Source organism: Macaca thibetana, chromosome 16 (genome assembly GCF_024542745.1).
Source record: "Macaca thibetana thibetana isolate TM-01 chromosome 16, ASM2454274v1, whole genome shotgun sequence".
Classification (NCBI taxonomy): Eukaryota; Metazoa; Chordata; class Mammalia; order Primates; family Cercopithecidae; genus Macaca; species Macaca thibetana.
Window position 1 is genome coordinate 41,095,246 of NC_065593.1, and position 23,311 is coordinate 41,118,556.

The 23,311-nt window shown below is 36.3% G+C and overlaps 1 pseudogene; it reads right to left on the reverse strand.

The window, feature by feature from the left end:
- Window positions 1-13,244: 13,244 nt before the first annotated feature.
- Window positions 13,245-15,502, reverse strand: LOC126938296 (zinc finger protein 816-like; annotated as a pseudogene).
- Between the last annotated feature and the right edge of the window lie 7,809 nt (window positions 15,503-23,311).

A 23,311-nucleotide genomic window follows, 5' to 3' on the forward strand; every position in this document is an offset into this window, starting at 1 on the left:
TGTGTGTATATGTATATATGTGTGTGTGTGTGTGTGTATACAGAAAATACCAAGGAATTTATAGGAAAAAAAAATCTCCTACAACTAATAATTGTGTTTAGCAAAGTCACAGAATGTCAAATGAACACACAACAGTCAATTGTATGTTTACATACTAGTAATGTACAATTAGAAGCCAAAATTTAAAAGAAAATGCCAAACCAATTACAATAAAAGATGAAATCCTTAAGTATATATCTAACACAACATGTACAGAATCTGTGTGCTGAAAATTACAAAATTCTGATGAAAGAAATAAAACGAAACCTAATGGCAACCTACTATGTTAGTGGATGTATATATTCAATATAGTAAAATATTAATTATCTTCAAATTGATTTATACATTTAACACAATACTAATCAAAATCCTATCAGGTATTTCTGCATATATTCATAAGAGGATTCTAAAATTTGTATAGCAAGGTAAAGAAACTGTAACAACTATAATAATTTTGTAAGAGAACAATAAACTGGGAGAAATCATACTGCCTGATTTAAGACTTTTTATAAATAACTACACTAATTAAAACATTGTGGTACTGGCAAAGAGATAGAAACAAAGACTAATGAAACATAATGGATAGTTCAAAAACAGAGTCACACAACTATGAATAACTGATTTTTGGCAAAGGTGCAAAAGGAAATCAGTGAAGAAAAGCTAGACAGTTTAACAAATAGTGTTGGAAGAATGGATCCTATATCTGCAAAACAATAAATCTCAAGCTAAGCCTCACACCTATATACAAATTAAATAAAATGGATTATACATATAAAACCTAAGACTATAAAACTTCTAGAAGAAAATTTAGGAGACAAATCTTTGTGGGATGAGGCTAGGCAAAAAATGATTAGATAACCAAAATTATGGTTCATAAAAATGATAAATTGAATCTCACTGAAATTTACTTTGCAGAAAACATTTTAAAAGAATTGAAAGGCACACTACGAGATGAAAGAAAATATTAGCAAATTACATAACTACCAAAATATTGGTACAAACAATATAAAAATAGTAAAACTCAAAGGTAAGAAAATAAACAACAAAATTGAAAAATAGGCAAAGGATTTGAGCAAACATTTTAACACAAATAATAAAAGAATAGTAAATAAGTAAAGGAAAGGGCTTTCAACATTATTCACCTTTAGGAAAATACTACATAAAACTAGGATGAAGCCTGGCACGGTGGCTCACGCCTGTAATCCCAGCACTTTGGGAGGCTGAGGTGGGCGGATCCCCTGAGGTCGGGAGCTTGGGACCAGCCTGACCAACACAGAGAAACCCTGTCTACTAAAAGTACAAATTTAGCTGGACCTGGTGGTACATCCCTGTAATCCCAGCTACCAGGGAGGCTGAGGCAGGAGAATTGTTTGAGCCCGGGAGGCGGAGGTGGCAGTGAGCCGAGATCACACCATTGCACTCCAGCCTGGGCAACAAGAGCTAAATTCTGTCTTAAAAAAAAAAAAAAAAAAAAAAAAAAAAAAAAAACTAGGATGAGTAACTATTGTGCTTACCATCAGAATGATTAAAGTAAAAAAAATACTGACAGTAAGTTCCAGTGAGGATGTAAACCAGCTGGAACTCTAAGGCATTGCTGATGAGAATGGAATATTACATAGTCACTCTAAAAAATAATTTGATAGATTCTTATAAATTTAAATATACATCTATCATATGAGCCAGAAGTCTCATTCTTAGGCATTTATCTTCGATAAATGAACATTTGTTTTCACAAAAAAACTGTATAGGAATGTTTATAGCAAGTCTATTCATAATTGCCAAAAACTGAAAACAAGCAAATGTTCTTCAATGGGAGAATGAATAAATAAACTGTAGTAAATAAAGTAAATAAATAGAATATTATGCAGCAATAAAAATGGAAGAACTATGGATACATGCAACAACTTGGATGGATCTCACAGGCAGTATACTGAATAAAGGATCCAATCTCAAAAAGCTAAATATTATATGTTTACATTTACATTACATTGTCAAAAAGGCAAAACTGTAGTGGAGGATCATTGTGTGCCAGGAGTTGGGTTGGAGGGAAGGGTGTAAATATAAAGGGATGACACAAGGGAGGTTTGTTAGGGTGATGGAACTGGTTTTAATCTCATTATGGGCATGGTTAAATGTATCTATACATTTGTTAAAATTCATAGAACTGCACATCAGAAGAAAAAAGTGAATTGTATTATATAATAGTTTAAAAATAAAAAGAGCATTGAAATAATCAAAATTCATAGTAGTTGCACTTTTCAAAAGGTCTCTTTTCTTATGTGTCAGAAAAATATGTAAATGCCTTGCTAGCATAAAAACAAGTCAAAATCAAACAGAACAAAATAACAATGAAAAGAAGAACAGTAGCGGCAACAAAGCACTTAGAGGTAAACTGCATTGACACAACTAAAGTACTGTGGAATTCTGCAATTATGAAGCACAATATCTCTCTTGTATTAAAATATCTTTCTCTTGAGTTTATTGTTAAGAAATTCACCTCCACGTAATCACTTGACCTTCTTTTCTTTCATGCTGATATTCATTTGAATGTTTTGATTAATAAGTTTTTACTCCAGGAAGGTATTCACTTCTTATTTCTGAAATACTTCTTTAAGTTCGGCAGACTACTCATATGCATAGTAATATGTGAATTTTAATGTACTCTCTAAAGATTATCCAAAAGCACTTAATGAATACTCTAGTTTGTGTAATAAGATATTGCTATTCACACCTCGGGATTCCAGAGTACATACATATTAAATAGGAATTAATATTTATGGTTGTTCCCATAATTATTCTAAAACAGGGACAAAGCTATGAAGAAATCTCATTTCTGATGTGCAGTTCTATGAATTTTAACACATGTATAGATATATTTAACCATGACCATAACGAGATTATCTGATTATTGAACTAACAAAAGCCAAATCTAAATGTATCTACTTCATAGATTTTTAGCGGAATGACTTAATTTATAAGGAAGATGCTTTTTTTTTTTTGGATGGAGTCTCACTCTGTTGCCCAGGCTGGAGTGCAATGGCACCATCTCGGCTCACTGCAACCTCTGCCTCCTGGGTACAAGCGATTCTCCTGCCTCAGCCTCCCGAGTAGCTGAAATTAAAGGTACACTCCACCACACCCACCTAATTTTGTATATTTAGTAAGACAGGGTTTCACTGTGTTAGCCAGGATGATCTTGAATTCTCGGCCTCTGAAAGTGCTGGGATTACAGGCGTGAGCCACCATGCCTGGCCTAAGATGCATTTTAAAAACTCTTCACATGCCCGATGAAACTAAGACTAAACATTGTACTTTAAAACATCTGATTCTTTGAAATCATGCATAAATTTTAGCTTCAAGATCAATCTCTTGTTCCTCTGGCTGAAAGTTGTGTTGGATTATCCCTTATTGAGGTGTTTATTTAATAGAAACCTACCTGAATCTTTCAGAAAAATATTATTGTTTAATATTTAAGGTATTATAAAAGACATGATCTAAAGTAGTTTGTTTCTCATGTCTTCTAATTTAACAAAGAAACACTGCACTAAATTAGTCATGTATTTTATAAATATATCTTTTGTAAAAGCACCTACTATGTGCCAAGCTCTGAGGAAGGCATTGAGAATATAATGGTTTTATGAGCTCAATTATGTCTCCCTCTCTACCTCTTATAAATTCATCTGTTGAAATCCTAACACTTGGTGCCACATAATACAATTATATTTAGAGACAGGGTCTTTAAAGGGGCAATTAAGTTAAACCAAGGTCAATAGAATGGGCTCTAATCCAATATTATTGGTGTCCTCATAAGAAAGTAGATTAGAATACAGACACACACAGAGAGAGGACCATGTGCCCACTTGAAGAGAAGAAGGCCGCCTGCAAGCCAAGGAGAGAGGCCTCAGAAGAAACCCACCTGTTGACACCTTGATTTTGGACCTCTAGCTCCAGAATTGTGAGAAAATAGATGCAAATATGTACCCGACTGGCGCTGAAGTCAAGTAGTGAGACAGAAACAAAACACTACATGAGTAACAATTGCTATAGATTCTGTCTAAGAAAATTATGGGGGCTGCAGCAGAATAAAACAAAGGTACCCGATTTACTTTTCCAAAGGTGATGTTTTAAAGTGAGGATTGTATGGTACGATAGTCACCTGGTTAAATAAAAGGAAAATTCTTCCAGGTAGCAAAAATAACAAAAAACAAATTCGAGAAAGAGTCTGACCCCCTGAAATGACTGAGAAAATGCTACTGTAGGAGGAATTCAGTGAGTGAGGGGGAGAGAGTAGGCTGTGGGTCGAGAAACAGGCAGGGCTGGAACAAAGAGAATATTTTAGAATTCACTGTTTTTCAGCGCATTCTCTGTTACTTTTAACTCACCTTTGGCCTTTGAGCACCCTTCCGGGAGATAACGCCTAGTTCTTCTCTTCTGAATTTGTTTTTTAGGACTGCTGCATACAGGCACGTATTCTTGTGTTTTATTTAAGACAGAATGTTGCCTGGAGCCACCTTCTTCTAGGCTCTAGTAAAGAGTAAAAGGTTAGACTGAGACATTTCAAACCCCTTTCTACCTTAATATTCTGTGACTCTCTGCCCTTTTTTTGGCTCCCTTAATTATGATATATTGCTTTAGGCTTGAATACACACGCAGGAAAAAGACAAATAAAAAAAATTGTTATAAAATCTTTAAATCATGGCTCATTACAGAAGAGCCCTCGAGGTGTGCTCTCATTAGTGTGGGTTGTTTGCGTGTTTTTATTTATTTATATTTGATCATTCGCCTACCTAATGTTTATTGACGGCGCGCTGTATGCTAAGTTTGTGCTAGATGCTTAGTGGTCTATTAACACTGTTCATCTCTTCCTGCTTCTTAGTGTTTAGAGAGGAAAACAGGCACTAAGAAGCCAAATAAATAAACATGTAATACAAATTGTAATCAGTGCTTAGAAAGAAACACACTAAGTAGAGTGTAAAAAATAACTATGGAAAAAACAATTTATTGGATTGGAATATTCTCATCCTTAAAAGATGAGAAGGAATCACCTAGGTGAAGTAGAAACAAAAACATTCCCAGTACAGGAAACTGCAAATTCAAATACCTTGAATCTGAAAGGAGTTGTGTATTTTAGGAGCTAGTAACCATACAGCATGGTGAGGGTGTATTGTAACATGGCATCAGATGAAACTAAAAAGAAATGCATGGCTGAGGAACATGGGTAAAGGTGAAAGCCATCATTCTCAGCAAATTAACACAGGAATAGAAAATCAAACACCGCATGTCCTCACTCATAAGTGGGAGTTGAACAATGAGATCACACGAATGCAGGGAGGGGAACATCACACACCATGGCCTCTTTAGGGGATAGAGGGTAAAGGGAGGGAGAGCATTAGGACAAATTCCTAACGCCTGTGGGTCTTAAAACCTAGATGACGGGTTGACAGTTGCAGCAAACCACCATGGCACGCTCTGCATGTAACAAACCTGCACGCTCTGCACATGTATCCCGGAACTTAAAATTAAAAAAAAGAAATGCATGAACCACATCTCGGCTTTGTAGGATGTGGCCAGGAGTGGGTGGTTAGTGGATTAAATAACCAAAAGTATAAGCAGAAAATTTCCAAAACTATTCAGTGGTCAGGGGCCCATTATTCATTGTCCTTAATAAAACCAAGTCTTCTAAGTTTGTGTGTATTTATTTCTATTTTCTGAACTTTAACTGTATGTGGATAATTAATTTAATTATCTATGCTGGGTTTTATTTAAGCTATCACATTTGTTTTATCTTATTTAATTTAAGGGACTTTAGAGCAATATTCTGTATTATAGGAGAATAAGGAATATATCCCCTTTCACAGAAATAACTTCAATGGAAGAATAAGAATAAAAACAGAGAGAATGCGTGTGTGTGTTATTATCCTTAAAAAAAAGTAGCAACTGACCTCTGTCATAGCAGATCTGGTTCAAAGAACCTGAACTGAAACTTGGCTGTAGAACAAGGTTTAATAAAACTCAGCTCTACCTTTTTTTTAACCTGGTAGCTAAAGAAAACTTCTTTAACAAGTAAAATTAAACTGAAAAAGAATAAATCCATTGTGCTCAGGCTTTCTTTTGAAGTTCCAACAGTGGTATAATTAAAGTAGGATTTCTGTAGGCAGCATACAGGAAAAAGAGGAGCAAATCAGCTAATATGAAAGGGAGTACCTTAAAGAAAAGTAAAAAGTATTAAGATTAAAGTTATTTAAGAACCACAAACTTTTATTGCATGGAGGAAGGTTGACTTCTTTGAGCTTTTGAAATTACATTTCAAAGACCATGGGAAGACATTAATAAAAGAAATATGTGGGATGAAGAATAGAAATGCTTTCTTGGTATCAGGATCTTTAAAAAAAAAAAAAAAAACAAAACACTGGAAATTCTTGCACATAAAACAATGAAAGTTCTATTTTTGAGACATGGAAAATAGATTGAAATGACCAGAGGACATAAGATATCCTGTAGATCTAGATCAATCTTCCCCCCCCACCAAAAAAAAATACCCAATCTCAGTTATACGCACTTTTTGGGGTCAAATTAAATGTAGTATACACTCATTTGGGTAACTTAGGAATTTTCAAAAGGTAGAAAGAATTGGCTTGGGCATTTTTACCATCCAAAGGCAGCAACCAGTGACAGTCTAGTATTCCTCCTCCTGTTCACTTTATAGTGTTGAGTTATTTGGTTGGGATTGTGTTCCATCCTCCATTCAGTGTTCTGCAGTCTCATTATAAAAATGAACACTCACCCAGTAATCCGAAACTTCTGGTAAGTCGACCCAGAGTTACACAATAGTCTGTGTAGTAGACGCAGGGCCATTTGCTTAAAAGGACCTTTATTGTGGACACTCAGGGTATTAATAATTTTTAAATATTTTTTAAGTAGAAGTAACAAAAAACAGATGATTCCTAAGCCCAACATCCAGGGATAATCACTGTTAACCTCCCTACATATTTCCTTTTGTTGTTTCTCTAAACCATTGTTAAATTGTTCTCCAGAAATGTCCATCACCTTACATTCCCACCACCAACAACTGAGTCTGTTTCACTATAGTTCCATTAAGAGAATTATTTTTAAACATTATTTATTCTTTCTCAATTTGATACATAAAATGGCATCTTGTTGATTTTTTAATGCACATTTTCTTGATTGTTATCCAAGTTTAAGTCTTTCTATTTGATGATTGTTAACTGCTTTTCTCCTTTGAAAATATCCTGTGCCTTCTACCTTAATATTTGCTAAGCCTTTTCTCCTGTTTTCTAAGATACGTTTAAGTACAAAAGATGTTAATTCCATACCTATGACAATGCTTTTTAAAGATGTCAATGGACTCTCAATTCATTTTCAGTGTTTTATTACATGGAGAATTTAAAATATGTTAAATTTTTACATATTCAGATTTATTCATCTTTTCCTTATATGAATTTTTTCTTGTTTTAAACCCTCCTTGGACAGCTGAAGATAGACTAAAATATACTAAATATTCATGTATTAGTCTTTTAGATCCTTTTGAAGTTTCATTTATTACAATTCTTTTTATTTGTGAATGCATTTATCACAGAAGTATTAAATAAATATGCTTTTATTGAAGAAGATCAAGAAATATATCTTTTGAGAAAACATGACTTTTCTCTTGCTTTCATCCCCCCACCACTTTTTCTATCCCAAAGTAATAAACAAAGCTAACATGTTGATGTATACAATAACTCATTTTTCTTTGTATTTATACATGTGCTTGCCCACACTTATATACAAAACTACACATTTACATAAATAATATTATACTATATGCCTTCTTTCCTTGCTCTTTTACTTAACAAGAGTCTTAGATATATTTCTCTATCACAGAATATGTTATCTTTATTATTTTTAACAGCTGCATAATATTCCATAATATGGATGTACTGCACACTTAAATAATTATTTAAATAATTTATAGTACATCCGTATTATGAAATACATACCATACATTTAAGGGTAATGATATTGTTTTCATTTGGTTTTGTTAAGAAATTTTTTTTATAATGAGCATTATTTTATTTCCCTCTTTGTATATACATGTGAGTATGTCTTTCATTCATGTTCTTAGAATCAGAATTGCTATGCCAAATGAAACACATTTTTACTAGTTGTTTTAGTAGTTTTAATACATAATCATACATATTTATGGGGTACATATGATATTTAATTACATGAGTAGATCGTGTAATAATCAAGTGAAGGTATTTGCTGTATTCATAATCTCAAATATTTATCATTTCTCTGTATTGGAAACATTTAAAGTTCTCCCTTCTAACTATTGTGAAATATACAACACATTGCTGTTAACTATAGATGCCTTACTCTGTTATCAAACACTGGAATTTATTCCTACTATTTAGTCATATGTTCATACTTATTAACAAACCTCTCTTCATCTACCATCATCATGCACAATCCTTCTCAGCCTCTGGTATGTATAATTCTACTCTCTACCTCCATGAAATCAACTTTTTAAATTTCCACATATGAGTGAGAACATGAGAATATACGACATTTATTTTTTTGTGCCTGGCTGATTTCACTTAATGTAATCACCTCCACTTCCATCTATGTTGCTACAAAAAAAATGATTTCATTCCTTTTTATGGTCAAATAGTATTCCATTGTGTATATATGCCACATTTTTTTATTCATTTATCTGTTAATGAGCACAGGTTGATTCTGTATCTTTGCTATGTTGAGTAGTGCTGTGGTAATCACGGGGGTGCATGTATCCCTTTAATATACTGATTTCTTTTTCTTTCAGTAAATACTCAGTAGTAGGATTGCTGAATCCCACTGCTGAATCCCATTGCTGAATCCCATAAAAAAAATGGTAATTTTATTTTTAGCTTTTTAAGAAATCTCCATACTGTTTTCCAGGGTGGCTGTACTAATTTATATTCCCACCAACGGTATAATAGTTCCTTTTTCTTTGCATTCTTGCCAGGATACATCATTTTTTTTTTTCTTTTTATGATAATCATTCCAACTTGAGTAATATGATATCTCATTGTGGTTTTCACATGCATTTCCCTGATGATTGGGGATGCTGAGTGTTTTTTAATATACTCATTGGTCATTTGTATGTATTATTTTGAGAAATATCTATCTATTCACATCCTTTGACAATTTTTTAGATGAGATTATTTACTTTTTTCCTGTTGAGTTGTTTGAGTTCCTTGTATATTCTGGATATTAGTAACTTGTCAGATGAGTGATTTGCAGATATTTTCTTACATTCAATAGATTTTTCTTTCCATTCTGTTGTTTCCTTTGCTCTGCAGAAGCTTTTTAGTTTAATATGGTCCCATTTGTCTATTTTTGGTGTTGTTTCCTGTGTTTTTGAGGTCTTAGCTGTGACTTCCAAATCTTTGCGTAGTTCAATGTGTTTCCTCTATGTTTGCTTCTAGTAGTATTATAGTTTATTATATATGTTTAATGTTTTAATCCATGTCACATTCATTTCTATATATGGCGAGAGATAGGGGTTCAATTCTATTTTGTACATGGATATGTAATTTTCCCAGCACCATTTTTTGAACAGACTGTCCTTATCCCAGTGAATGCTCTTGGTACTTAGTCAAAAATCAGTTGGGTCTAAAATGTGGGTTCATTTCTGGTTTCTCTATTCTGTTCCTTTAGTCTATGTGTCTGTTTGTATGCTAATACCATGCTGTTTTGTTTACTAAGGCCTTGTAACATATTTTGAAGTCAGACAGTGTAATACCTTCAGCTATGCTCTTTTTGCTTAGTGTTGCTTTGATTATTTGGGCTCTTTTTTGGTTCCATACAAACTATAGAATTGCTTTATTCCATTTTTATGAAAAATGACATTGGTATTTTGACAGGCTTTGATTAAATCTTTAGATTGCTTTGGGTAGTATGGTCACTTCAATGATGTTACTTCTGACCCATGAGTATGGGATGTCTTTCCATTTGCTTGTATCATCTGTAAACTTTTCAATGGTGTTTAGTATTTTTTTTTTTTTTTTTTTGTAGTAGAAGTCTTTTACCTTTTAGGTTAAATTTATTCCTAGGTACTTTATATATTTTTGGAGCTATTGAAAATGAAATTGCATTCCTAATTTCTTTTTCAGCTAGTTTACTGTTAGTGTGTAGACGTGCTACTGATTTTTGTATGTTGATTCTGCATACTGCATCTTTACCAAATTTATTAATCAGATTTCAGAGTTTTCAGGATTATTATTGATATTTGAGAACTTGTACCTGCCATTTTACTGATTTCTGGTTGTTTTGCATATCCTTTATTCCTTTATTTCTCTCTTATTGTTTTATTGTGGTTTGGTGGGTTTCTGTAGTGGTAACATTTGAGTCTTTTACTTATTTGTGTTGTTACTCTACCACTGGGTTTTATGCTTTTGTGGATTTTCTTTTTTTCTTTTTTTTACAATTGTGTATAGAATTTCTTGAACACAAAGCTTAGAAATAGCCACCTGGAAACATCAACTCTAAATGAATGGGATCAGCGTTCCAAAGTAGAGACATTAGGATTTCACACACATAGGGAAAGACAGAGAAACCTTAGTAGAATCACGACATTTTCCATTCAAGAGTAGTGCATAGGTTGCAGCAACTTGATTAGTTACAGATTAATACACTTCAAGGAAGGTTACTTTATCACTCTATAAGAAGGAACAATGATCCCAGGTGGTCTTATCTTTGGGGCTGCTTAGTCTTCCTAGTTATTTACAGGAAAATTCTTAGAAGTTGAGCCTGCATACCACTGGAATCAGGTTACATGGCCACATTCCTCTCAAGGCTCAGAACTACCTAAAGGTCCATAGCTTTAATTTGAAGTTATTTGATGCTTGAATTATTTAATTTCCTACTGAGATAAAGGTACTCTTTCCCTTGCTGTTTGTCTTTCAAAGAGAGCTCCCAAATTTTTCAGAAATACATCCCTGGGTCATTAAGCTGAAAAAAAGGTTTAGTTAGTTTCTAGAAAAAAATACAAAGTTAGCCGGTCCTGGTGGCTCACGCCTGTAATCCCAGTTACTTGGGAGGCGGAGGCAGGAGAATCACTTGAACCAGGGAGACAGAGGTTGCAGCAAGGCGAGATGGCGCCTTACACTCCAGCCTGGGTAACAAGAGAAAAACTCCGTTAAAAAAAAAGAAAGAAAGAAAGAAAAGAAAGTAAAGAAAGAAAGAAAAAGAAAAAGAAAAAAAAAACTCAGAAGACAGAGAAAATGCATTCACAAATTTTCTAAATAAATGTCCTAAGAAAAGAGACAAAAGGAAAGAAAATCTCTTCTTTTATTTTTAAAAAAGGAATTATATCTCTCATTAATTTGGTTGTTTGTTTGAGATGGGGTCTAGCTTTGTCGTCCAGGCTGGAGTGTGGTGGCAAGATCAGAGCTCACTGCAGCCTCCAACTTTCTAGCTCAAGTGATCCTCCGACCTCAGCGCCCCCAGCAGCTGGGACCACAGGCTTGCACCACCACACCTGGCTGATTTTTCTGATTTTTAGTAGAGACGAGGTCTCACTCTGTTGCCCAGGCTGATCTAGAACTCCTAGGCTCAAGCGATCCTCCCACCTCGGCCTCTCAAAGTGCTGGGATTACAGGTGTGAGCCACCCCCTCTGCGGCCTGACTTTATTTCCATGAAAAATGAAATATTCCTTCACCTCCTTTGTGTAATTGGCAGTTTTGCATGTCACCTTTCAGTTTCCATTAACCACTCAAACAACCCAGGACCTTGCCTAATTTAATAAGCCATTCTAATTGTCAGTCCCTGTTGGAACCAGCGCCCCACTCCACTCCTTTACCAAGGTCCCTGCCCCTCTCCCCCGCCCTGCCCCAAAAGAGGGGAGCTCGCCCTGCAGGATGAGTGACTCTGTCTGCTGAAACAAGGCGCTTTGCATTAACACCATTTTCAACTTAAGAGGAAAAACGATTCAGCGTCCAGTACAGGTGGCCCACTACAATATGTTGTTTTACCTTCCATTGTTTGAAATATTAACTTAAAACGTACAGGAAGCATCCCTGTGATATTAGGGGTAATATCACCGCACATCAGAAACAATCCGCCAATCAGAACCCGGAGAATACAGTCCTGGAGGGCAAGAGGATGACAGCAGGCGACATCCCGGGCCAGGCTGAGGAGAAAGCCAGGACCCGCCCCCTCCAGGACCTGCCCTTCAGAACAACACCCCTTCCAGACCTCGCCCCCAAGATGGCGATCACGCTCTGGCCCCGCCCCTTGCTGCTGTCTGGCCAGGACCCCAGGCAGCCTCCTTCTTCTTGCCCAGCCCTAGTCCTGTTCAAGGCCCCGCCCCTTCTAACCAGGCCCCGCCCCCACAGCAGCCTCCACCCTCCCATAGCCAGGCGTGGGGGTGATCTACCTGCCTTGGCCTCACAAAGTGCTGGGATTGCAGGCGTGAGCCACCGCACCCGGCCCAATCTTCTTTTTTCTTTTCTTTTCTTTTTTTTTTTTTTTTAAGGCGGAGGCTCGTTCTGTCACCCAGGCTGGAGTGCAGTGGCGGGATCTCGGCTCACTGCAAACTCTGCCTCCCGGGTTCACGCCATTCTCCTGCCTCAGCCTCCCGAGTAGCTGGGACTACAGGTGCCCGCCACCTCGCCCGGCTAATTTTTTGTATTTTTGGTAGAGACGGGTTTTCACCATGTTAGCCAAGATGGTCTCCATCTCCTGACCTCGTGACCCACCCGCCTCGGCTTCCCACAGTGTTGGGATTACAGGCGTGAGCCGCGGCGCCTGGCCCCCAGTCTTCTTAACATAAACATTTTAATATCAATTAACGTTTGAACTCAATGTTAAGTCAACTTAATCTCAAGTCAATGCTGAAGGCTCTAACGTCAATTAAAGCTTTATGATTTTCTGTAGTCATTGTATTTGGAACAATTCTCTCAAAAATGAATTTTCTGATGTTCTGCAAGGATTAACCTCAGACTGAAGACTGCCACACATATGACATTTGTAAGATTTCTGTCCAGTATAGATTATCTGACATCTAATGCGGTGTGAACATGAAGTCAAGACTTTGCTACAGTCATCACACTTGAGGTTTCTCTCCTGTATGAATTCTCCTATGTTTTGCATAATATGAAACTTGCCCGACGACCTTGCCACAATCACGACATTTGTAGGATTTCTCCCCAGCATGAGTTTACCGATGAACTGCAAGGTATGAACGATGTCTGAAAAATTTGCCACATTTACTACACTTGTAAGATCTCTCTTCATTATGGATTCTCGAATGATTTGCAAAGGTTGTAGCAAGACTGAAGAATTTGTGAGAATTATTACATTTGTAAAGCTTCCCTATGCTGTGGATTGCTTGATGATGAATAAGTGTGGACTGCCCACTAAAGGCTTTGCCACACTTATTACACTTGTAAGGTTTCTCTCCAGTGTGACGTCTATGATGGCATACAACGGATGACATCCAACTGAAGGTCTTGCCACACTCATTACAGGCTTGTAAGGTTTCTCTCCAGTATGAACTCTCTGATGTTGTGCAAGGTTTGATTGTTGATTAAAAATTTTCCTACATTCATTATACTTGTAAGTTTGTCTCCAGTATGAATTGCCTTATGAATTACAAGGGCTGAATTTCAAGTGAAGGTCTTGCCACCCTCATTACACTTGTAATGTTTCTCTCTAGTATGAAGTCTACAAAGGCCTGTAAGAAATGACTTCTGACTGAAGGTCTTGCCACACTCATTAGACTGTAAAGTTTCTCTCCAATATGATGTCTATGATGACATGCAAGGTTTGCTTTTTGACTAAAACCCTTGCCACATTCATTATATGTAGAAGGTTTCTCTCCAGTATGAACTCTCTGATGTTGTGCAAGGCATGAACCCCTCCGGAAAGCCTTGTCACAAACCTTACATTTGTATGGTTTTTCTCTATTATGAATTTCTTTATGTCTTTCAAGGTGTGACCTGCAACTGTAAACTTTGTCACATTCTTCACATTTGTAAGGTTTCTCTCCAGTATGAAGTATATGATGAAGTGCAAGGTTTTCTCTTCTACTAAAAGCCTTGCCACATTCATTACATGTGTATGGTTTCTCTCCAGTGTGAATTGCCTTATGCATTACAAGGGCTGAATATCGAGCAAAGGTCTTGCCACACTCATTACACTTGTAAGATTTCTCTCCAGCATGAACTCTCTGATGTTGTGCAAGGCATGAAACATGCCAGAAAACCTTGTCACAAATCTTACATTTGTAAGGTTTCTCTCCAGTATGAAGTCTCTGATGAAGTGCAAGGTGTGTTTTTCTACTAAAAACCTTGCCACATTCATTGCATGTGTAAGGTTTCTCTCCAGTATGAACTCTCTTATGGCGTGAAAGGTGTGAATTATCCCAGAAAGCCTTGTCACAAGCCTTACATTTGTATGGTTTTTCCTGCAGTATGAATTCTCCTATGCATTTTAAGTTGTGATCTGCAACTGTAAACTTTGTCACATTCTTCACATTTGTAAGGTTTCTGTCCAGTATAAGGTCTATGGCATTGAAGGTAAGACTTCTGACTGAAGGTCTTGCCACACTCATTACACTTGTAAGGTTTCTCTCCAGTATGAACTCAATGGTGGCATGCAAGGTATTGCTTCTGATGAAAGACTTTGTCACATCCATCACATTTATATTGTTTCTCTCCTGAATAGGTTATGTGATGTCTCCTTAAGTGTGAGCTATAATTGAAGGCTTTGCCACACTCATTACATTGGAAAGGCTTTCTTTCATGTGTGCTTCCTGTATTTGTGTGAATAATGAAGAATGGAGGAAATTCTTCCCATATTTATTAGAAATATGGGTTTTGAGACTACGAGAAATTATGTGGGATGTTGAAGCTGAGGAAGCATCATTGATAGACTGGTTCACTTGATTACCAATTTTCCCTTCAGTCTGAAATATGTGAAGTCCAGGCAGATGTAAATGAAAGCTTTATCCAAGTTGATCTTTAATAGGCTTGTTTCCACTGTGCCTTTAATCATGTTGGTCTGTACTACCAGTTAACTCTTTGGTTTCTGTCATGGGTGCTTCATGGTCATTTCTTTTGATTTCTTGCCACTGAAACTCAAAGTCATGAATATCTTTCTTGATTTTTGGGATGCAAAAATCTTCAATGTGATGACTTTCATGTCTTCCCAATGTCCCTGTGTGGAACCCTTTTGTATTGCCTTGCCTTATTGATGAGAACTCCATCATGGATTTTAAAGAGCTATCCACAGACTCCAGGTTTCTATAGTTCTCCAACATCACTTCCTGTATAAAACCCTCTGCTCAGGGTTCAGGCATTTCCACTCCTCCACAGATAATTCTATAGTCACATCCCGGAAAGTCAAATGTCCCTGAGGAAGAGCCATCCCTGGCTCCTTCTCTTTGCTCTTCTTGGTGGCTTCCTTACATAACATGAGTCTTTGGAAATCACCTGAACTCTCACCCGGACATCTAGATTTGCTCTGGGTTGAGACAGAGGGGTCGGAATTTCCAGGTCTGTGGGAACCCCACGTCACTGGTATAGCAGCAGCAGAGAACTAGGAAACTCACAGCCATGGTGCAACCTTCAGTCCACTGTTTTTGTGGATTTTTATGATGGTAGTTATTGTCCTTTTGCTTCCAAGTGTAGAACTTCTTTCTTTTTATTCCAAGTGTAGAACTCCCTTCAGCATTTCTTGTGGGACTGGTATAGTGCTGATTAATTCCCACAGCTTTTGCTTATCTTGGAAAGACTTTATTTCTCCTTCATTTATAAAGGATAATGTTTCTGGGTATAGTATCCTTGGCTAAATTTTTTTTTTTTTTTAAACATCACTTTGAATATATTATTTCTTCATCACCTGGTCAGTAAGGTTTCTGCTGAGAAATTTGCTGTTACTCTGATGGGTGTCCTTAATGAGTGACTAGATGCTTTTCTATTGCTGTTTTTAGAATTCTCTCTTTGACTATGACATTTGACATTTTGACTGTAGTGTACTATGGAGAAGATTTTTTTTTGCATTGTGCTGACTTGGGGATCTCTGAGTTTTCTATAGCTGGATGTGTAAATATCTTGCTAGACTTGGGAAATTTTCACTTGTTATTTTATAGAATAGATTTTCAATCCCTTTCATTTTCTCTCTGCCTTCTGGGGCACTGAAAATTCAAATGTTTGGTCACTTTGTAGCTTCCCGTATGTCATGTAGGCCTTGTTTATTTTTAAAAAATATATTTTTCTTTATTTTTGACTTATTTAAAAAGACCAGTCTTCAAGTTCTAAAATTCTTTCTTCTGCTTGATCTAGTCTGTTGGGGTGATCAGACCCAACACCAGGTCGTGAGGATGACGAAGTCTGGCAGAGTCAAAGGAATGAGAAAAGACAGTTTGAGAGAGAAAGTGGGTCCAGGGGGCCAACACAAGTATGGAGGCTGAGAAGGCCCTGAGCTCTGGAGGCCCAGACTATTTATTGGTGATCAGACAAAGAAACAGGTGGTGAGAATGTGGGCTTGACAGGGAGCATTGCATTAAGCACATGATTTACAGCTGTGATGGTTTAGCATTTATATGGCCAATTCTAAAACACAATCGATCTAGGAGCATGAGAGGGCTAGAAGCAAGGAGTCAGCAAGTCTAGACCCATTCCAGAGGCCACGAGGGATTTTATGCCCTGAACCCTGGATTCTATCGAAGCCACGAGGGGTTTTAGGCCCTGGGCTTAGATTATGGTGTGTCAGGGTTGCCTTCCACCCTTTAGCACAGAGCTTGGTGTTCCAAAGGCCAAGAGGGGTTTGAGACCCTGGACCCCAGACATGTTCCAAGACTCTTTTACATTATGTCAGACATGCAAGCACTGCCTGAGCTTCTCCCAACGCTCACCTTCTCCCAACATAGTCTAATCTTGAAGGTTTTATATGTACTTTGTATTTCAACACAAAATTTTCAATTCCAGAGTTTCTCTTTTGTTCTTTTTAATGATATATATATCTTTGACAAATTTCTTATTCATATCCTGATTCGTTTTTCTGATTTTTTATTGTTTTTCTGAGTTCTCTTTTATCTCTCTGAGCTTCTTGAATATAATTTTTAAATTATTTTCTAGAAATGTGTACATTTCTTTTTCATTGGAATTTATTGCCAGAGAACTTTTCTTATTTCCTTGGTTTTTCATACTTTCTGTGTCCTTGCATTGATATCTGTACATCTGGCATAGCTGTCACTTCTTCCAATTTTTAAAATTTGTTTTTACAGGGGAGGACATTTTTCTGAAGATGTATCCATGGTGTTGGTTGTATAGGGCACTTTGGCTTTGCATCTGGATGTGTGCAGTAGTGTAGTTTCTGTTGATTTATTGAGCTATGAACAGTGTCAGTGTTGTCTGTGATTTCCTTTGTGGCTTAGGGCACAGTTGTTATTGGGCCTGTTATAAAGTTCTGCTGGGATAGGGCATCAGTTGGGCCAGTCCTTGGGGCCCAGTGGTGGCAGTGGCAGGTCAAACATGCCTGTCCTTGGACTTCAGGACACTGTTTGCTGGCCCTGGTGTTAATGGGTGCAGGTGTGCCAATTCTTAGGTTTTCAGGCAGTCTGCTTGGTACCAGCAGTGGCAAAAATAGGTCAAGTTGGTTGGTGTGTTCTTGGGACCTGGAAAGTGGGACTGGCATGGACAGTGGCAGTAGCAGTCACGGGACAATCCTCTGTCTTCCATTCATTTCACATTGTTGTTTGTTTGTAGTGGATTTGGTGGGGTTGGTGGGGCAATCCCCAGGCTGCAGGTGATACATGCAGGTTGGTGCAAGTTGTGGGATGGCAGGTTGAGTCAGCTTGTCCTAAGGCCCCAGTCAGACTGTTCAGGTCCCAACAGCGGTTTATAGGTTAGGGTGATCCCTAGGCTTCAGGAATGTTCTAGAGAACTGGGCATTTTTTTTGGGGGGGGGACAATAGAGCTAAACCAGGTGAAACTATCCTTAGGCCTTCCAGTGGTACCCATAGGTGCTAGCCGTGGTAGGCAGGAACAAGGTGATCTCCACACCCCCAGTGAAATATTAGGTGGGAATGGCAGCAGCTTTGGTGTGCCCCTGTTGCTGGAGAGTATAAGGTTGCTTTCAGTAGCAGCAGCCAGAAACAAGCAGCTGAGGAGTACATGCTTTGGCCCTAGGTGGCAACTGCAAGTAGGGTAGCCTTTCCTCAGGGCACTTGTAAACACATGGTGGCTCTGCTGCCAGGGGTGGTGGGGCTTGCCGCCAATGGCTTATACTTTAGTCCTGAAAGCAACAGCCATCATTGGCATGCAGGGATCTAGGGATGCAGAAGTGCAGAGACTGTTGGAACACAAGACAGGACGTACTCTGGTATGGGCTACACTCTCAAAATGATGCGTTGCTGTAGATGTTTATGCCTCAGGGAGTGTGTGAGGTCCAGGCTCCTTACATTTTTCTTAGGGCTTGCAGAGGTTAAGGGGATTTCTGGTGGCTAAGATCGCAGCAGTCCATGGTAGGAATGTGTACCACTAGAGGTCACTCACTTACATTATAACCTCATTTGGGAGCCTTTCTAGGCTCCCACCTGATTTTGGCTGAGCAGTCTGCCTCAGAATGCATATTTTAAATGTTTACATATTGTCTATTTGCCTTCTAGAAAAGATATCACAAGCTATAGTCCCACTATTGTATTCATTTCTCTGGGCTATGTTGCATATTTTTAAACTTAAAGTATTTGCCAATATAATGGGTGAGAAAAACTGTATCATTATTGATTGAGTTTAAATTGTCCCGGTTACTAATACATTTAAACACTTTTTGCATTATTTGTGTAAATTCCTTTTATGCAATCATTTGCCCCCACGAATCAGTTATCTATGGCAACAATCATGTTGCATAACAAACAACCACAAAACCCAGAGACTTAATAAAATAATTATGTATTTACCTCGCAGTAGTGGATTGGCAGAGTGATTATCTAGTCTGGGTTTACTCATGCATTTGCAGTCAGCTGCGGTTTGGTAAAGAGGCTTTGTCAATTTTGCCTGTGCTGTCTCACATGTTTGAGGGTTGGTTGGCTGTTACCTGCTCAGAGAGATCATTGACTGTAATGATTACACTGACATAGCACTGCTCCTCATATATCATCCTCCAGAAGGCAATCCCAGCCATGTTTTTATGAAGGAATCAGTGAAAAGAGAGAAAGGGGAAACTTGCAAGCAATTTTTTAAGCCCCTAGTTACATCATATTTTCTATTATCCCATTAACCAAAACAAATTATGTAGCTGAGCCTAGAAAAAAGGACAAGTCAGGGAGTGTGAGTACAGATGCTATATGGGAGAGCATAGCAAAACTACATAACATAGGATACAAATACAGGGGGAAAATGTAGCTGTTTTATAACCCATATACCACATCATTTTTCTAATGATGTGTCAATTTTTTAAAAAAATTATTTTCTTGTTCTTAAAAATTTATTTTTAAAGATATTTTATTATACATATTTAAGGCACGCACCATGACGTTATATGCACTTTGTTTGTGTGTAAAACAGTTAATGTAGTGAAACAACGTATTCCTCATCTCACTGGAAACTCAGATTTTAAGGATTTCTCTGTGTTTTTTGCATCCAGAGTAAAGCAACAGTTGCAAATCTATAAGAAAACGACACACTGCACGCCCTCCTTTCTAAAATAAGTTAAAAAGTCAAAATACTGAAATGAGTACTTCACCAACGAAGATATCCAAATGGCAAATAGGTATTTGGAAAAGTTTTCAGCACCATTATTTCTTTGGGAATTACAACTGCAATAAGATATTATTATAAGGCCACTAGAATATTAACTAGAATGTGAAGCAAAAGGAACTTCCATGTATTGCTATCGTAAAATGGCACACCACTTTGGAAAAGCATTTAGTCATTTCTTACAAAGTTAAGTAGATGCCTCTTCTGTAATCCGACAGTAACACTCCTAGGCATACACCCAAGATAAATGAGTGCACATGTCCACAAAAATAACTGTGCAGAATGTTCATCGCAGTGGTATTCATACTAGCCAAAAACTGAAAACAACCAAGATGCGATGTTAATTAACAGGGGAACTGGTAAACATATGATGGTATATTCACACAATTAATACCACCTGGTAGTAGTAGTATGAACTACTACTAGTGTTATAAACTAATACAAAGAATGAACTAATGACATGCAACAGAATGAGTAAATTTTATTGTGTTTAAGGAAGGAATATAAACATAAAAGAAATATATTTACTTTACTGAGGTCATATAGCCTTAATATTAAAAAATTACAAAGAGAGTACAAAATAAAGAAAATTATAAAACCATTTATTTTACAAATACAGATGTAAAACATTTGCATTCAAATTTCAAGAAATCAAAGTTCAGCAACATAAAAACAGAAAATAATTAAAACAATACAACACTATGATCAAGGGAAGTTAATTCTAAAAATGTACATACAGTGTAATATATGAAAATAATACATTTTATAAATGATAACAATCATCAATGGTTTTTAAAAGTATGTAATTTTACCTGAAGTTCAAAAAAAAAAACCAAAAAATAATATATTGTGATAGAAGTCAGAATAGTAGTTTCATAGGTGGTGTCCTGGAACATAAGGAAAAGTTCTGGAGTGATGGGAAAACTCAATTCATAATTTAGGAGGTGACTACATGATTGTAGTTGAACAACTCTCAAACTGTTTAGCCAGAAGACCACATTTTTATATCCTTGACAATTATTGAGGGTACCTAAGATCTTTTCTCTTAATATTGGTTATATTCATCAATATTTACCATAATAAAAATTAAAGCTGAGATTTTTTAAATGTTAATTTTAAAATAATGAGAAACCCATTGCACATCAATATAAACAATGCTTTTATTGAACAAAATAACAATATTTTCCAAACCAAAGAATAGTTAACAAGAGTTAACAAGAAGAGTGATGTTACTTCCCCCTTTGTACATTTAACCTTTGGCTATTATCTTAAGACTGACCTGAAGACATTTTTGTTTTCCTCATTCTAGTAGTTATCTAGCAATTATCAAAAGTAGTTATGCTAGTTTTACATGATACCCTTTCAGCCTTTACAAAATAATTATTTTTGCCATTAATCCATTGATCTAATGCATGCTTTTCAAATATTAAATTACATCATATTTTGGAAATAACTTCATGTGGTCATGGTGTTTTATTATTTTAATTAATTTCTGGTTTATTTTGCTGAGTTTAATTTTGTGAGATTGGGTGTAAACACTTTCATCTATATTTATAAAATAAATTGTTTCATAATTTTATTTATTTTGTACTACCTTTGTATTTTTTTTTTTTTTTTTTTTACCTCAGGGCCATATGATTTCAGCAAAATGAATTAAAAACATTTTAATTTTTAAATGTTCTGAAATAGTTTATGTAGCATGAAATTTTTCTGTTCCTTAAAAATGTGAAAGAAAATATTTATATGATAACTTCCATCTAGTGTCTTTATTGAAGGTATATTTTTTCATTTGTTTTAATGATAATGAGTTATTTTTCATTTTCTAGTTTATTGCTACATATATACATATCTTTATGTATTCACATTCTATATTTCTTCTTCTACATATTGCTTACTTGCAACTGTGTTTTATATTTAGCTGTGGGATATACAACTCAATTTATTTTTGTCTTTTAAAAAGCAAACATGGATTAAATTTTAACTTGTTACTAGTGTCATGTTTTAACACAAGTACCTATTTTTTCTTATCAGGTACTCTCAAGGAAGATCTGCATCTCATCTAACTTCTTACAATAACTTTTTCTGAAAGTATTACTAGGTTTGGATTAAATAGAATATTACTATACACATTATCTGTCTCTCTTTCCATATATCTTTGTTTTAGTATCAAAAGTATCTTCCATTTCACTTTTTTTACTTCTTTTTCTTACTATGTTCTAATCTTTAAATTTCAAATCACAGTATTATAGTATAATTCTTGGAATATGCCCAATATTTTTTAAAATGCAATTGTTTGAAACTTGTGCTTTATACAGTCTTACTACTAGGAACCTTATTATTTTTGGTTTATTGCTGAAGTAAACACACGGCATATCAGATATTGAATTTGGCAGATTTCTAACTAAATTACCCTGTCACCATGTTGCTGGAGATCCCATATTCATTGACTCGGTCCACTGCTACATAAAGTAATATAGTTATACAGCAATAAAATGACAGAATAACAGATGGATAATCTATTAGCAGGAACATCAGAGACTAAAATAGGAGTGCCAGTGGTGCAGTGGTGCCAATCCTGTAGTCAGAAGAATGCTGGAGAAAATATAACTTCAAATTCTGGAGTTAAGCAAGTAGAATCTCAATTATTCAAAAGTGGGAAAAAGTCAGAACATATTCCAGTATTTTAGCAGAAGCTACAGATTTCTAGAGGTTATCATTAAATTAAAATAATTGAGTATGAAGTACTTGCCCGCCCATGAACAAATGAAGTAGAATGGGTAGTATTGCTAGCAGAGATATTGAGAGTGAGACTTTGGAGTCAGACAGAGAGCTTGATGATGTTTGATTCCCATCTTTTGATAGTTGGGTAACTCTAGACATTACCTAATCTCAGTTTGCACATTTTACTAACATCTACTTCATAGGGATATGGGGAGGAGCTAGATAACAGATGTAAAACATTTAACAAAGTGTTGTTGGTTAGTAAATGTCAACTCAGTGGTAGTTGTATTATTCTAATAGAAACGTTTAAACTAGAAAGCTATGAAGCTATGAAGTTAGAAGTCTGACTCATATCCTTGCATTCCTTTTAAAAGATATTATGTAGTCTGGTATGAAATTATATAAAACGGTTCTTTTTTTTTTTTTTTTTTTTTTTTTGTTGTTGTTGTTGTTGTTGAGGCAGGGTCTTGCTTCATTATCCAGACTGGAGTGCAGTGGCATGATCATGGCTTGAACCCTTGGGCTCAAGTGATTCTCCTGCCTCAGCTTCCCATGTAGCTATGACCACAGGCATGCCTCACCATGCTGAGTTATTTAAATTTTTTCTTTTTTGTAGAGACAGGGGTCTCGCTATGTTGCCCAGGCTGGTCTCAAACTCCGAGTTTCAACCAATCCTCCTGACTCCCAAAGCACTGGGATTACAGGTGTGAGCCACCATACCCAACGTAAAATGGTTCTTACAGAATTTTTAGTATTTGATGTATGTACGTACACCTTTGAAACTAGTCTTAAGAGTAAGACT